This window comes from Schistocerca cancellata, unplaced genomic scaffold (assembly GCF_023864275.1).
Source record: "Schistocerca cancellata isolate TAMUIC-IGC-003103 unplaced genomic scaffold, iqSchCanc2.1 HiC_scaffold_354, whole genome shotgun sequence".
Taxonomy (NCBI): domain Eukaryota; kingdom Metazoa; phylum Arthropoda; class Insecta; order Orthoptera; family Acrididae; genus Schistocerca; species Schistocerca cancellata.
In genome coordinates this window covers 1-15538 of record NW_026046372.1, presented here as the reverse complement: position 1 = coordinate 15538, position 15538 = coordinate 1, and the positions used below count along the sequence as shown (strand labels likewise).

At 46.8% G+C, this 15538-nt stretch overlaps 19 non-coding genes across 19 annotated transcripts; all 19 read right to left on the bottom strand.

Moving 5' to 3' along the window:
- Positions 1-105: 105 nt before the first annotated feature.
- Trnak-cuu (transfer RNA lysine (anticodon CUU)) lies at positions 106-178 on the bottom strand. The gene has a single exon. It is a non-coding gene; the product is annotated as a tRNA-Lys (tRNA).
- A 440-nt stretch (positions 179-618) lies between these two features.
- Trnar-ucg (transfer RNA arginine (anticodon UCG)) lies at positions 619-691 on the bottom strand. The gene has a single exon. It is a non-coding gene; the product is annotated as a tRNA-Arg (tRNA).
- A 554-nt stretch (positions 692-1245) lies between these two features.
- On the bottom strand, positions 1246-1317 carry Trnat-agu (transfer RNA threonine (anticodon AGU)). Its single transcript has one exon. It is a non-coding gene; the product is annotated as a tRNA-Thr (tRNA).
- A 321-nt stretch (positions 1318-1638) lies between these two features.
- Positions 1639-1711, bottom strand: Trnak-cuu (transfer RNA lysine (anticodon CUU)). Its single transcript has one exon. It is a non-coding gene; the product is annotated as a tRNA-Lys (tRNA).
- Positions 1712-2151: 440 nt separating this feature from the next.
- Trnar-ucg (transfer RNA arginine (anticodon UCG)) lies at positions 2152-2224 on the bottom strand. Its single transcript has one exon. It is a non-coding gene; the product is annotated as a tRNA-Arg (tRNA).
- Positions 2225-2775: 551 nt separating this feature from the next.
- Positions 2776-2847, bottom strand: Trnat-agu (transfer RNA threonine (anticodon AGU)). Its single transcript has one exon. It is a non-coding gene; the product is annotated as a tRNA-Thr (tRNA).
- A 321-nt stretch (positions 2848-3168) lies between these two features.
- Trnak-cuu (transfer RNA lysine (anticodon CUU)) lies at positions 3169-3241 on the bottom strand. The gene has a single exon. It is a non-coding gene; the product is annotated as a tRNA-Lys (tRNA).
- A 440-nt stretch (positions 3242-3681) lies between these two features.
- On the bottom strand, positions 3682-3754 carry Trnar-ucg (transfer RNA arginine (anticodon UCG)). The gene has a single exon. It is a non-coding gene; the product is annotated as a tRNA-Arg (tRNA).
- Positions 3755-10343: 6589 nt separating this feature from the next.
- Positions 10344-10416, bottom strand: Trnak-cuu (transfer RNA lysine (anticodon CUU)). The gene has a single exon. It is a non-coding gene; the product is annotated as a tRNA-Lys (tRNA).
- Positions 10417-10856: 440 nt separating this feature from the next.
- On the bottom strand, positions 10857-10929 carry Trnar-ucg (transfer RNA arginine (anticodon UCG)). Its single transcript has one exon. It is a non-coding gene; the product is annotated as a tRNA-Arg (tRNA).
- Positions 10930-11480: 551 nt separating this feature from the next.
- On the bottom strand, positions 11481-11552 carry Trnat-agu (transfer RNA threonine (anticodon AGU)). Its single transcript has one exon. It is a non-coding gene; the product is annotated as a tRNA-Thr (tRNA).
- Positions 11553-11873: 321 nt separating this feature from the next.
- On the bottom strand, positions 11874-11946 carry Trnak-cuu (transfer RNA lysine (anticodon CUU)). The gene has a single exon. It is a non-coding gene; the product is annotated as a tRNA-Lys (tRNA).
- Positions 11947-12386: 440 nt separating this feature from the next.
- Trnar-ucg (transfer RNA arginine (anticodon UCG)) lies at positions 12387-12459 on the bottom strand. The gene has a single exon. It is a non-coding gene; the product is annotated as a tRNA-Arg (tRNA).
- A 551-nt stretch (positions 12460-13010) lies between these two features.
- On the bottom strand, positions 13011-13082 carry Trnat-agu (transfer RNA threonine (anticodon AGU)). The gene has a single exon. It is a non-coding gene; the product is annotated as a tRNA-Thr (tRNA).
- Positions 13083-13403: 321 nt separating this feature from the next.
- On the bottom strand, positions 13404-13476 carry Trnak-cuu (transfer RNA lysine (anticodon CUU)). The gene has a single exon. It is a non-coding gene; the product is annotated as a tRNA-Lys (tRNA).
- Positions 13477-13916: 440 nt separating this feature from the next.
- Trnar-ucg (transfer RNA arginine (anticodon UCG)) lies at positions 13917-13989 on the bottom strand. Its single transcript has one exon. It is a non-coding gene; the product is annotated as a tRNA-Arg (tRNA).
- Positions 13990-14543: 554 nt separating this feature from the next.
- On the bottom strand, positions 14544-14615 carry Trnat-agu (transfer RNA threonine (anticodon AGU)). Its single transcript has one exon. It is a non-coding gene; the product is annotated as a tRNA-Thr (tRNA).
- A 321-nt stretch (positions 14616-14936) lies between these two features.
- On the bottom strand, positions 14937-15009 carry Trnak-cuu (transfer RNA lysine (anticodon CUU)). Its single transcript has one exon. It is a non-coding gene; the product is annotated as a tRNA-Lys (tRNA).
- A 440-nt stretch (positions 15010-15449) lies between these two features.
- Trnar-ucg (transfer RNA arginine (anticodon UCG)) lies at positions 15450-15522 on the bottom strand. The gene has a single exon. It is a non-coding gene; the product is annotated as a tRNA-Arg (tRNA).
- Positions 15523-15538: the final 16 nt, after the last annotated feature.

Genomic DNA, 15538 nt, shown 5'->3' with positions numbered 1-15538 from the left:
CTGATATTCATACGAAGCTAGGCATCGTCGTAACCCGTTACGTTCATTACGCAAGGCTCACGAGAGGGGCGCATGTTGGATCCGCGTAGACACAAAATCTTGCGCCGCCCAGCGTGGGGCTCGAACCCACGACCCTGAGATTAAGAGTCTCATGCTCTACCGACTGAGCTAGCCGGGCTGCACGCAACGCGTTACGAGCCATACAATACTGATTTGACCTGCGACCATCTATTGAAGATTCTTTTGACTACAGCTTATTTCCTGCTGCCACAAATCAGCTACAATCCTATTCAATGAAAAATTGTCTCCGAAAGGCATCAAATCTGCTTGAAATGATACGTGGCTATCAGCACCATTATTCAACACACATGCTCGACAGTGCGCAGACGCCTGTGGCGTAGCCCTTGGCTCCTGAATCAGATGCAGTATTTCCAACAAAAACTCTCCTGAACGGCACTGTGCCGAAAACTTCGCTACAGATCACCCTTGTCTTGCTTGTGCTTCTGGTAGACGCCGGTTTTGCAGCCAGGAAGCGGACAGCAGCAACTTCCAACTAGTTTTAGAGTACTCAAACAACACAGTAAAACAGCATGCATCTTTTGCAGAACAGGAAAAACTCGACCGTGACAGGATTCGAACCTGCAATCTTCGGATCCGAAGTCCGACGCCTTATCCATTAGGCCACACGGTCACTGGTGCAGTATACTTCTCCACACACACTTCATTTTCGCCATTTGTACACTTGGCAGAATGAATTTCCCATCTTTGACGCAGTTCTCCATCTCAAATTTCTGTACTAAAAGTACGACGCTACTTCTTGCTGTGTCCCATCGCAAGTTACATTCAAGCCCTTATGACGCTGATCAAACAAGAGGTGGCAAATCAGCTTCAATCGCTTAGTGCCATCTCAGTCGCTTGCAGAAGGTACCTCACCCTATGTGATACAATGGCGAGTTGTCGCTATTACCAAAGCGGCGGCGGCGCCGACGACGACGACGACGACGACGACAATCGCGAGGGTCTTTATCAGGGGTAGAAAATACATCACAAGAACTAAGTATTTCACGTCGGCATTCTCCGGAGACTGCCAAAAGCAGCAGATTCTGGTGCCCACTTTAATAGCACCATTCACACTATTCATTTGCGAGAGCATTTCTTAAATACCGCACCCATTCATAATTTTTTTTATCCTTGACCGCTTTTTTCGAAATGGCCACGGTGGGAGGGGCTGTTACAAAATTCATTTGCCTCCTGTGAGGATCGAACTCACGACCTCTGGTTTACTAGACCAGCGCTCTGCCACTGAGCTAAGGAGGCGCCTCCTAGCGACCTTTTCGGGTACTTTGTTCTTACAGACTAGTGAATCGGAGCCCTTCAGCTCGAAACGCACCGCATGAGCGACCATTATTTGCATTTAGTTAGCACAGCTGCTGCTTTCCTACACATCTCACACTATATCGATGTACAACTAAAATTCCAAAACAACACATTTATTTCATTTCAGAGTCACTTTCAGCTTCAAATACCGTTCCTCTGATATTCATACGAAGCTAGGCATCGTCGTAACCCGTTACGTTCATTACGCAAGGCTCACGAGAGGGGCGCATGTTGGATCCGCGTAGACACAAAATTTTGCGCCGCCCAGCGTGGGGCTCGAACCCACGACCCTGAGATTAAGAGTCTCATGCTCTACCGACTGAGCTAGCCGGGCTGCACGCAACGCGTTACGAGCCATACAATACTGATTTGACCTGCGACCATCTATTGAAGATTCTTTTGACTACAGCTTATTTCCTGCTGCCACAAATCAGCTACAATCCTATTCAATGAAAAATTGTCTCCGAAAGGCATCAAATCTGCTTGAAATGATACGTGGCTATCAGCACCATTATTCAACACACATGCTCGACAGTGCGCAGACGCCTGTGGCGTAGCCCTTGGCTCCTGAATCAGATGCAGTATTTCCAACAAAAACTCTCCTGAACGGCACTGTGCCGAAAACTTCGCTACAGATCACCCTTGTCTTGCTTGTGCTTCTGGTAGACGCCGGTTTTGCAGCCAGGAAGCGGACAGCAGCAACTTCCAACTAGTTTTAGAGTACTCAAACAACACAGTAAAACAGCATGCATCTTTTGCAGAACAGGAAAAACTCGACCGTGACAGGATTCGAACCTGCAATCTTCGGATCCGAAGTCCGACGCCTTATCCATTAGGCCACACGGTCACTGGTGCAGTATACTTCTCCACACACACTTCATTTTCGCCATTTGTACACTTGGCAGAATGAATTTCCCATCTTTGACGCAGTTCTCCATCTCAAATTTCTGTACTAAAAGTACGACGCTACTTCTTGCTGTGTCCCATCGCAAGTTACATTCAAGCCCTTATGACGCTGATCAAACAAGAGGTGGCAAATCAGCTTCAATCGCTTAGTGCCATCTCAGTCGCTTGCAGAAGGTACCTCACCCTATGTGATACAATGGCGAGTTGTCGCTATTACCAAAGCGGCGGCGGCGCCGACGACGACGACGACGACGACAATCGCGAGGGTCTTTATCAGGGGTAGAAAATACATCACAAGAACTAAGTATTTCACGTCGGCATTCTCCGGAGACTGCCAAAAGCAGCAGATTCTGGTGCCCACTTTAATAGCACCATTCACACTATTCATTTGCGAGAGCATTTCTTAAATACCGCACCCATTCATAATTTTTTTTATCCTTGACCGCTTTTTTCGAAATGGCCACGGTGGGAGGGGCTGTTACAAAATTCATTTGCCTCCTGTGAGGATCGAACTCACGACCTCTGGTTTACTAGACCAGCGCTCTGCCACTGAGCTAAGGAGGCGCCTCCTAGCGACCTTTTCGGGTACTTTGTTCTTACAGACTAGTGAATCGGAGCCCTTCAGCTCGAAACGCACCGCATGAGCGACCATTATTTGCATTTAGTTAGCACAGCTGCTGCTTTCCTACACATCTCACACTATATCGATGTACAACTAAAATTCCAAAACAACACATTTATTTCATTTCAGAGTCACTTTCAGCTTCAAATACCGTTCCTCTGATATTCATACGAAGCTAGGCATCGTCGTAACCCGTTACGTTCATTACGCAAGGCTCACGAGAGGGGCGCATGTTGGATCCGCGTAGACACAAAATTTTGCGCCGCCCAGCGTGGGGCTCGAACCCACGACCCTGAGATTAAGAGTCTCATGCTCTACCGACAGAGCTAGCCGGGCTGCACGCAACGCGTTACGAGCCATACAATACTGATTTGACCTGCGACCATCTATTGAAGATTCTTTTGACTACAGCTTATTTCCTGCTGCCACAAATCAGCTACAATCCTATTCAATGAAAAATTGTCTCCGAAAGGCATCAAATCTGCTTGAAATGATACGTGGCTATCAGCACCATTATTCAACACACATGCTCGACAGTGCGCAGACGCCTGTGGCGTAGCCCTTGGCTCCTGAATCAGATGCAGTATTTCCAACAAAAACTCTCCTGAACGGCACTGTGCCGAAAACTTCGCTACAGATCACCCTTGTCTTGCTTGTGCTTCTGGTAGACGCCGGTTTTGCAGCCAGGAAGCGGACAGCAGCAACTTCCAACTAGTTTTAGAGTACTCAAACAACACAGTAAAACAGCATGCATCTTTTGCAGAACAGGAAAAACTCGACCGTGACAGGATTCGAACCTGCAATCTTCGGATCCGAAGTCCGACGCCTTATCCATTAGGCCACACGGTCACTGGTGCAGTATACTTCTCCACACACACTTCATTTTCGCCATTTGTACACTTGGCAGAATGAATTTCCCATCTTTGACGCAGTTCTCCATCTCAAATTTCTGTACTAAAAGTACGACGCTACTTCTTGCTGTGTCCCATCGCAAGTTACATTCAAGCCCTTATGACGCTGATCAAACAAGAGGTGGCAAATCAGCTTCAATCGCTTAGTGCCATCTCAGTCGCTTGCAGAAGGTACCTCACCCTATGTGATACAATGGCGAGTTGTCGCTATTACCAAAGCGGCGGCGGCGGCGGCGCCGACGACTAAGTATTTCACGTCGGCATTCTCCGGAGACTGCCAAAAGCAGCAGATTCTGGTGCCCACTTTAATAGCACCATTCACACTATTCATTTGCGAGAGCATTTCTTAAATACCGCACCCATTCATAATTTTTTTTATCCTTGACCGCTTTTTTCGAAAGGGTCACGGTGGGAGGGGCTGTTACAAAATTCATTTGCCTCCTGTGAGGATCGAACTCACGACCTCTGGTTTACTAGACCAGCGCTCTGCCACTATTTTTTTTTCTTTTTTTTTTTTTAATATCCGGGGACCTCTCGATCTGCAGTCGGATGCTCTACGACTTTTTTTTTCACTTTTTTTTTTGCTCTAACCAACTTTTTTTTTTTTTTTGTGCCTTAACCACGTTTTTGAAACGCTCTAACCAACCCCTTTTTTTTATTTTTTTTTATAAAGAAAACGAAAAAGATGCATTGAACACGAAAAAGAACCAGTTCCGTTAACATGGCAAGTGTTCATTTTGCCATTTTTAATTTTTTTTTTGTTTATTGAATATTTTTTTTTTTTAAATAATGAAAGAAGGAAATGAAATCGAAGAACCTCTTCGGGAATAGAATGGCTGACAGTCTAAATGCAGCTGCTATTGGTGATACTGCCGTATGCATAGCTGTTTCGGGGTTCTGATGTGGCCTTCACGGCTACCGAAGCGGCCACGGGTCACACGAAGTCCCCACCGTACTTCACCCTCACCAGCAGTCCCCTACTTTAGCTCGTTTCGTCCTAGGATGACTTTACCGTGACATCTTAACCTATTCCCTGTTTGTGAAACAGGATTCGTAACATATTTCCAAAATGCTTTTTATGATCTTGTTGCTTGTGTAATTTATAGTATTCCCCACAGAGATATGTCCGGTAGTCCGTGATATTATCGTCACCTTTCGAGTTGACAACGTAACTCACGTAGTTCCCAAGAAGCCATAATATGGCATTATTTTTCGGTGCAGGAAAAAATACCTTGTCCGGGAAGAAAATAAGATTCAAATTGAGCTCCCTCCCATCGCTGCGGGTCAGGAAGGCGATCTGCTGCTTGACCTCTTGCCATAGATCTTTATACCCCCTGCAGACAAAGCGGTGATCCAACGTGTCAGTTGCGTTACATTTCTGACAAGTGTTTGTGTCACTGAGACCTATAGAATGAAGTTTTTCATTAGTACTTATGACGTTATTCACCACTCTGTACCATGCCACCTGAACTTCCGTTGATAGTAACTTGTTGTTGATATTGGTCCATATAGTTTTCCAGGCTCTGTTCGGGTTCTTGGCCTGTGTCTTATTGTAATTGGCCGCCGTTCGTAAACTGTTAATGATATAGCGACAGTTTCTCTTGCGTTTATCCCGTACTATGCAGCGCATGTAGCTTAATTCAAAGTAGAAGAATTTAATATGTTTTAATTTATAATTGATCTGACTTATATCTATAGGCGGTTGGAAGCTTTGTGGTTTAAAAAAATTGAATAATTGAGCTGTGAGGCCGTCTGGATGACTTTCAATAACTTGCAAAGACCGCTTAAGAAATAAGGCAGTAGATGTTTTGTGGACATCTGTGAGGCCAAGGCCTCCCTCTTCCGGTGGTAAGGTCAACGCGTCCACAGCAACTCGAAAGATATTCCCGTGCCAAATGTAGCTACAAACGGTCGACATTATCGCTTTAGCTATTCCTTTTGGTATTGGCAAAATCTGGCCGATGTAAGTTGCCCTGGATAAAACCGCTAAGTTTATCAACTTAATTTTTTGCTTGATGTTGACGTCCCTCATATGGTTTAAAATGAGCGTGCCACGGATCTTATCGAGGACAGTTCTCCAGTTAGATGCGATTATCCGAAGAGGGCAGCTGTAGAGAGTAACTCCCAGGGCTGTATGCCGGTCCACACTCTTAGCCCAAGTGATGGTGACGTCAGATAGTCCGTGCAGATTTAGAAAAACACTCTTCGTGTCATTTATTCTCGCACCCGAGGCCGTGCAGTACAACTGCAAGTTTTCTGTTAACCGTGCTATGTCTGCGGCGCTGCGAATTATCACTCCTACGTCATCTGCGAATGCATTCGTCACTTGTTTCATGCCTGACACTTGCAAGCCCTCTAAGACGTCGTCTGACCTCCTTAAAAGTGGTTCCAAGGCAACTACATATAACATCATCGACAATGGACTCCCCTGAGGGACTCCACTGGCTACGGGAATATCTTTAGTGCGATGACCATTAATAGTCACTTTCGTTGATAAACCATTTAAGATGTTGGCTAAAACGTTCACATTACCATCATAAAACCCCATGTAGGTCATGGTTTTCAGAAGATATTCGTGATTGACTCTGTCAAATGCCTTGCTAAAGTCGATAAAAGCCAGACCACCATTTGCTGTTGTATTTGCAAAAATGGAAGCTATGTCCCTGTACGCACTTACAGTTGTAAAGATACTGCGCCCTGGAAGACAAGTCTGATGACTACCGATGATCTTTCCTAAAATCGGTTGCAGTCTCTCTTTAAGAACCCTAGCTACTATTTTGTAGTCAGAATTCAAGAGGCTTATGGGCCGTGTCTTTGTAATATCCTTTAAACCTGTGGTCCTGCCCTTTGGAATTAACACTGTTATGCTCTGTTTGAAGGCCACTGGGACATCCTCCCCATGAAGAATTTCGTTTATCATGTCCGTGAATTCATTGCCTATAATGTGCCAGTACGTTCGGTAAAACTCCAGTGGCAGCCCATCTGGACCTGGTGACTTCTTGGAAGGTGAACACCTAAGTACGTCAAAAACGTCATCCTTGGTGAGGGCAGCATAGAAGTTGCGGTTGTCCTCTTCCGTTATAGTGTTCTCTAGGCCTGTTGATGATAAGAGGTCTCGTACAGCATTGTCGTCTATCTGAGTGACACTATATAGAGAATTGTAAAAACGATACGCCTCGTCGATCATGTCTTTCTGGGTGGTGAGGACTCTCTGATCTTCGGCTCTGAGAGACCCTATAAAATTTCGTCGCCTTTGTTTGGCGTGTTGTATGAGGTGATATATTGAGGCATTTTCGTCTGCCACAATACTGTGTGAGTGCGATCTGATTTTTAATCCTTCTAGCTGTGATCTCTTAATATTGAGGAGCGCTGCTTTTGTTTTGTTGATCTGTATGAGAATGTCCTGGGACAGTGGCTCCTCGTAAAGATCACGTAAGCAGGCGTAGTGGAACTCTGTTGTGTGTCGTATCCACCTCATCCTCTCCTTGCTAAACGCTATCAGAGTCGCCCTTAATTTTTTCTTCGCCACAGCGGTCCACCATTCAACGGTGGACCGATGTTTGTGACGCACTCGTAAGGCGGCCCGCCAAGTCTCTTGTATTTCTGCAGCTAAGGCGTTCTCCAATAGCACGCTTATATTCAGTTTCCAAAAGGGCCTGCCCCAGTGAGCTGACTGTTTGCTTAACCGTATGCTGCACTTGACGCCTAGGTGGTCGGAAATAAAGGTAGGTATTACTTCAACGCCAACAACATCATGTTCTAAAGTAGATGATACATAAAATCGGTCGATCCTACTTTGGGACCTGCTACTAAAGTAAGTAAATTTGACCAATGTAGGAAATTTCAGTTCCCAAGCATCTGTCCATTTCATGTGCGACACTAAATACTGTAGCTCCTTGGACTTATTAAAATTTGGCCGTTGGTCCTTGTCATTAAGTACGCAATTCCAGTCACCTCCAAGCAGAACCTTAGCAGGGTTGTCCTGAAGTAGAATTAAGATATCACTTCTGTAAAACGTAGCCCTTTCTTCTCGTGCATTATTGCCTGATGGTGCATAAACATTTATAATAGCTGTATTATGGATGTTACACCGAATGCCCCTCCCAGAGTCTAATTTACAAATGTCTGTCATGTCGATGCCCTCTCTAGCAAGAATAGCCGTCCCACAACTATGTTCGACAGCTACATTTAAAATAGCATTGAATCCTGGGATATGAAGGTCTCGAATCAGCACTTCCTGTAAAAGGGCTATATCGGTGTCCGACTGATAGATAAAATCTTGAAGTGCGGCTACTTTAGTTGCATTTTGAATTTTGTTAATATTTAATGTGGTCACATTATAGGTTTGGAGCATGGGCCGGATAGTTCAGGTAAGTTTATTGACTGCGCAACATTTTCATATGGAATCTGTCCGTCGTCATCAGTCCCTCGTTTAGTCTCAAGGCGATCTAGACAACTCTATTAATAAAAAAGGTCTTCTTCTTGACTTGTGTCATCACCCTTGTTATCTACTCCCTGATCTGCGCCATCATCCGCCCAATTGACTGGTGCTGCTGGTGCGTGTTGACCTGACAATGAACCACCTTCTGGAGCTATGTTCGTGAGCCCAATTTGCGATGGGTGTTGGTCACCCCCCGGGTCTTCTTGCCTTGCCGTTCTGTCTGGGTGCCCAGTAGTCCCTACTGGCTCCAGATCTTCTGCCTTCTGATCCTTGTGCTGTAGATGTTTCAGCTTTTCCCTGAGAGCTGGGGCCAAAGTCTCTGCCGCTTGGTGTGCCAAACGACGCTTTTTTGACGTCTTCCTCCTCCGCAGGGATCCCGTAGGAGACAAGTCAGGCGAATGTTCTGGTGGTTCGGTGGAAGAAGACAGTGGTGAGAGCGGTTCTGTCGTTGTCTCAGAGTTCCTCGTGTGAATTTCTCGAAGAACCTCAGTTGGGGGTTCCTTCACTTCCGCATGTGTCGGGTGGGGTTCCGGAGGTTGTCCTCCTTGCATTTCCGGGTGGTGTACGGCTCGGTTACGGACACCAGCGTCGCCATCACTCGACATCCTTTCAGCTCGTTCGCCCTGTGCGTCGGGCGGGAGGTCGAGTAATTTGGCGACTTCCGTCGGTGATTCGGTAGATTCATGGGACACTTCGTGTCTCTGCGAGTCCGAGGAAGGCTGTTCAGTACCTAGTTCTTCGCATGACTGTATCCTCTCCCGCAGTTCCGTTTGTCTGTCGTCCGGACCACTTATCGCAGATGTATCGTCGCAAGAGGGCCGAACAGCAGCTGCTCGGTCGTCCACAGACGCGATCAACTCTGGGGCGGTTGTGGCGGCCGCAGGCGCTGCGAGTCGTCCAACGTGCTCAACTGTTGTCGTTTCTGCAGATTGGTGGCCGTACGTGGCAGCCGCATACGTTAACTGAAGGCTGACAGCAGCGCCAGGAACTGCAGCCTCCCCGCTCGGTAGCTGGGGGACACGCCGTTTACTACATTCACTGCGTATGTGCTCTGGTGAGTTACACAAAGCACATGTCTTGGGTTGACCGTCGTAGATAACTATGGCGCGGTGTCCGCATACATTTATATATGACGGTATGTGCCTTTGAAGATCTATCTTTACTTGACGCACTCCGTTCAGGACGGGAAACATATGTGGCTCCGACCATTTTTCTGCAACGTTCGAAAGAACACGGCCATACGGTCGAAGGATTTTATTAATGTCCTCTGCAGAAACCTCAAACGGCAACTCAAAGACCCTAACGGTACGTATGCCTAAACCGGCGTGTGAGACGGAAACATCACTCACTGTACCGTCGGAATGTTTAAACTTCAGTACTCCGCCACACTTATCCATGATAGAGACACACAAATCTGGGTTAGTCAGTTTGACAAAAGCCGCGTTGCAAACGAACGATAAATGCACACCTATTATGTCATTGCCAGTAATCTTAACAGCATCGAGTAACCACAGCTTTACTTCATATGCCTTAGGCCTCAAGAAATTTCGGTCGAAAGTAAATTTAATCGTGTCTTTCCTCATTACAGTAATCGCGTTCATTCTATCTTGAAATCAGTAAACATAGCCTGACTCACAAAGGTAACGAAGTGACTAACCTCGTGACAGCAAACAGCCGGTGTTTACTTCAAGACGCCAAGCCAGCCGCCACACGTCCGTCCCGCACCGCGGCTGCGACTCGAATTCAGCCACTGAGCTAACGAGGCGCCTCCTAGCGACCTTTTCGGGTACTTTGTTCTTACAGACTAGTGAATCGGAGCCCTTCAGCTCGAAACGCACCGCATGAGCGACCATTATTTGCATTTAGTTAGCACAGCTGCTGCTTTCCTACACATCTCACACTATATCGATGTACAACTAAAATTCCAAAACAACACATTTATTTCATTTCAGAGTCACTTTCAGCTTCAAATACCGTTCCTCTGATATTCATACGAAGCTAGGCATCGTCGTAACCCGTTACGTTCATTACGCAAGGCTCACGAGAGGGGCGCATGTTGGATCCGCGTAGACACAAAATTTTGCGCCGCCCAGCGTGGGGCTCGAACCCACGACCCTGAGATTAAGAGTCTCATGCTCTACCGACTGAGCTTGCCGGGCTGCACGCAACGCGTTACGAGCCATACAATACTGATTTGACCTGCGACCATCTATTGAAGATTCTTTTGACTACAGCTTATTTCCTGCTGCCACAAATCAGCTACAATCCTATTCAATGAAAAATTGTCTCCGAAAGGCATCAAATCTGCTTGAAATGATACGTGGCTATCAGCACCATTATTCAACACACATGCTCGACAGTGCGCAGACGCCTGTGGCGTAGCCCTTGGCTCCTGAATCAGATGCAGTAGTTCCAACAAAAACTCTCCTGAACGGCACTGTGCCGAAAACTTCGCTACAGATCACCCTTGTCTTGCTTGTGCTTCTGGTAGACGCCGGTTTTGCAGCCAGGAAGCGGACAGCAGCAACTTCCAACTAGTTTTAGAGTACTCAAACAACACAGTAAAACAGCATGCATCTTTTGCAGAACAGGAAAAACTCGACCGTGACAGGATTCGAACCTGCAATCTTCGGATCCGAAGTCCGACGCCTTATCCATTAGGCCACACGGTCACTGGTGCAGTATACTTCTCCACACACACTTCATTTTCGCCATTTGTACACTTGGCAGAATGAATTTCCCATCTTTGACGCAGTTCTCCATCTCAAATTTCTGTACTAAAAGTACGACGCTACTTCTTGCTGTGTCCCATCGCAAGTTACATTCAAGCCCTTATGACGCTGATCAAACAAGAGGTGGCAAATCAGCTTCAATCGCTTAGTGCCATCTCAGTCGCTTGCAGAAGGTACCTCACCCTATGTGATACAATGGCGAGTTGTCGCTATTACCAAAGCGGCGGCGGCGCCGACGACGACGACGACGACGACAATCGCGAGGGTCTTTATCAGGGGTAGAAAATACATCACAAGAACTAAGTATTTCACGTCGGCATTCTCCGGAGACTGCCAAAAGCAGCAGATTCTGGTGCCCACTTTAATAGCACCATTCACACTATTCATTTGCGAGAGCATTTCTTAAATACCGCACCCATTCATAATTTTTTTTATCCTTGACCGCTTTTTTCGAAATGGCCACGGTGGGAGGGGCTGTTACAAAATTCATTTGCCTCCTGTGAGGATCGAACTCACGACCTCTGGTTTACTAGACCAGCGCTCTGCCACTGAGCTAAGGAGGCGCCTCCTAGCGACCTTTTCGGGTACTTTGTTCTTACAGACTAGTGAATCGGAGCCCTTCAGCTCGAAACGCACCGCATGAGCGACCATTATTTGCATTTAGTTAGCACAGCTGCTGCTTTCCTACACATCTCACACTATATCGATGTACAACTAAAATTCCAAAACAACACATTTATTTCATTTCAGAGTCACTTTCAGCTTCAAATACCGTTCCTCTGATATTCATACGAAGCTAGGCATCGTCGTAACCCGTTACGTTCATTACGCAAGGCTCACGAGAGGGGCGCATGTTGGATCCGCGTAGACACAAAATCTTGCGCCGCCCAGCGTGGGGCTCGAACCCACGACCCTGAGATTAAGAGTCTCATGCTCTACCGACTGAGCTAGCCGGGCTGCACGCAACGCGTTACGAGCCATACAATACTGATTTGACCTGCGACCATCTATTGAAGATTCTTTTGACTACAGCTTATTTCCTGCTGCCACAAATCAGCTACAATCCTATTCAATGAAAAATTGTCTCCGAAAGGCATCAAATCTGCTTGAAATGATACGTGGCTATCAGCACCATTATTCAACACACATGCTCGACAGTGCGCAGACGCCTGTGGCGTAGCCCTTGGCTCCTGAATCAGATGCAGTATTTCCAACAAAAACTCTCCTGAACGGCACTGTGCCGAAAACTTCGCTACAGATCACCCTTGTCTTGCTTGTGCTTCTGGTAGACGCCGGTTTTGCAGCCAGGAAGCGGACAGCAGCAACTTCCAACTAGTTTTAGAGTACTCAAACAACACAGTAAAACAGCATGCATCTTTTGCAGAACAGGAAAAACTCGACCGTGACAGGATTCGAACCTGCAATCTTCGGATCCGAAGTCCGACGCCTTATCCATTAGGCCACACGGTCACTGGTGCAGTATACTTCTCCACACACACTTCATTTTCGCCATTTGTACACTTGGCAGAATGAATTTCCCATCTTTGACGCAGTTCTCCATCTCAAATTTCTGTACTAAAAGTACGACGCTACTTCTTGCTGTGTCCCATCGCAAGTTACATTCAAGCCCTTATGACGCTGATCAAACAAGAGGTGGCAAATCAGCTTCAATCGCTTAGTGCCATCTCAGTCGCTTGCAGAAGGTACCTCACCCTATGTGATACAATGGCGAGTTGTCGCTATTACCAAAGCGGCGGCGGCGCCGACGACGACGACGACGACGACAATCGCGAGGGTCTTTATCAGGGGTAGAAAATACATCACAAGAACTAAGTATTTCACGTCGGCATTCTCCGGAGACTGCCAAAAGCAGCAGATTCTGGTGCCCACTTTAATAGCACCATTCACACTATTCATTTGCGAGAGCATTTCTTAAATACCGCACCCATTCATAATTTTTTTTATCCTTGACCGCTTTTTTCGAAATGGCCACGGTGGGAGGGGCTGTTACAAAATTCATTTGCCTCCTGTGAGGATCGAACTCACGACCTCTGGTTTACTAGACCAGCGCTCTGCCACTGAGCTAAGGAGGCGCCTCCTAGCGACCTTTTCGGGTACTTTGTTCTTACAGACTAGTGAATCGGAGCCCTTCAGCTCGAAACGCACCGCATGAGCGACCATTATTTGCATTTAGTTAGCACAGCTGCTGCTTTCCTACACATCTCACACTATATCGATGTACAACTAAAATTCCAAAACAACACATTTATTTCATTTCAGAGTCACTTTCAGCTTCAAATACCGTTCCTCTGATATTCATACGAAGCTAGGCATCGTCGTAACCCGTTACGTTCATTACGCAAGGCTCACGAGAGGGGCGCATGTTGGATCCGCGTAGACACAAAATTTTGCGCCGCCCAGCGTGGGGCTCGAACCCACGACCCTGAGATTAAGAGTCTCATGCTCTACCGACTGAGCTAGCCGGGCTGCACGCAACGCGTTACGAGCCATACAATACTGATTTGACCTGCGACCATCTATTGAAGATTCTTTTGACTACAGCTTATTTCCTGCTGCCACAAATCAGCTACAATCCTATTCAATGAAAAATTGTCTCCGAAAGGCATCAAATCTGCTTGAAATGATACGTGGCTATCAGCACCATTATTCAACACACATGCTCGACAGTGCGCAGACGCCTGTGGCGTAGCCCTTGGCTCCTGAATCAGATGCAGTATTTCCAACAAAAACTCTCCTGAACGGCACTGTGCCGAAAACTTCGCTACAGATCACCCTTGTCTTGCTTGTGCTTCTGGTAGACGCCGGTTTTGCAGCCAGGAAGCGGACAGCAGCAACTTCCAACTAGTTTTAGAGTACTCAAACAACACAGTAAAACAGCATGCATCTTTTGCAGAACAGGAAAAACTCGACCGTGACAGGATTCGAACCTGCAATCTTCGGATCCGAAGTCCGACGCCTTATCCATTAGGCCACACGGTCACTGGTGCAGTATACTTCTCCACACACACTTCATTTTCGCCATTTGTACACTTGGCAGAATGAATTTCCCATCTTTGACGCAGTTCTCCATCTCAAATTTCTGTACTAAAAGTACGACGCTACTTCTTGCTGTGTCCCATCGCAAGTTACATTCAAGCCCTTATGACGCTGATCAAACAAGAGGTGGCAAATCAGCTTCAATCGCTTAGTGCCATCTCAGTCGCTTGCAGAAGGTACCTCACCCTATGTGATACAATGGCGAGTTGTCGCTATTACCAAAGCGGCGGCGGCGCCGACGACGACGACGACGACGACGACAATCGCGAGGGTCTTTATCAGGGGTAGAAAATACATCACAAGAACTAAGTATTTCACGTCGGCATTCTCCGGAGACTGCCAAAAGCAGCAGATTCTGGTGCCCACTTTAATAGCACCATTCACACTATTCATTTGCGAGAGCATTTCTTAAATACCGCACCCATTCATAATTTTTTTTATCCTTGACCGCTTTTTTCGAAATGGCCACGGTGGGAGGGGCTGTTACAAAATTCATTTGCCTCCTGTGAGGATCGAACTCACGACCTCTGGTTTACTAGACCAGCGCTCTGCCACTGAGCTAAGGAGGCGCCTCCTAGCGACCTTTTCGGGTACTTTGTTCTTACAGACTAGTGAATCGGAGCCCTTCAGCTCGAAACGCACCGCATGAGCGACCATTATTTGCATTTAGTTAGCACAGCTGCTGCTTTCCTACACATCTCACACTATATCGATGTACAACTAAAATTCCAAAACAACACATTTATTTCATTTCAGAGTCACTTTCAGCTTCAAATACCGTTCCTCTGATATTCATACGAAGCTAGGCATCGTCGTAACCCGTTACGTTCATTACGCAAGGCTCACGAGAGGGGCGCATGTTGGATCCGCGTAGACACAAAATTTTGCGCCGCCCAGCGTGGGGCTCGAACCCACGACCCTGAGATTAAGAGTCTCATGCTCTACCGACTGAGCTAGCCGGGCTGCACGCAACGCGTTACGAGCCATACAATACTGATTTGACCTGCGACCATCTATTGAAGATTCTTTTGACTACAGCTTATTTCCTGCTGCCACAAATCAGCTACAATCCTATTCAATGAAAAATTGTCTCCGAAAGGCATCAAATCTGCTTGAAATGATACGTGGCTATCAGCACCATTATTCAACACACATGCTCGACAGTGCGCAGACGCCTGTGGCGTAGCCCTTGGCTCCTGAATCAGATGCAGTATTTCCAACAAAAACTCTCCTGAACGGCACTGTGCCGAAAACTTCGCTACAGATCACCCTTGTCTTGCTTGTGCTTCTGGTAGACGCCGGTTTTGCAGCCAGGAAGCGGACAGCAGCAACTTCCAACTAGTTTTAGAGTACTCAAACAACACAGTAAAACAGCATGCATCTTTTGCAGAACAGGAAAAACTCGACCGTGACAGGATTCGAACCTGCAATCTTCGGATCCGAAGTCCGACGCCTTATCCATTAGGCCACACGGTCACTGGTGCAGTATACT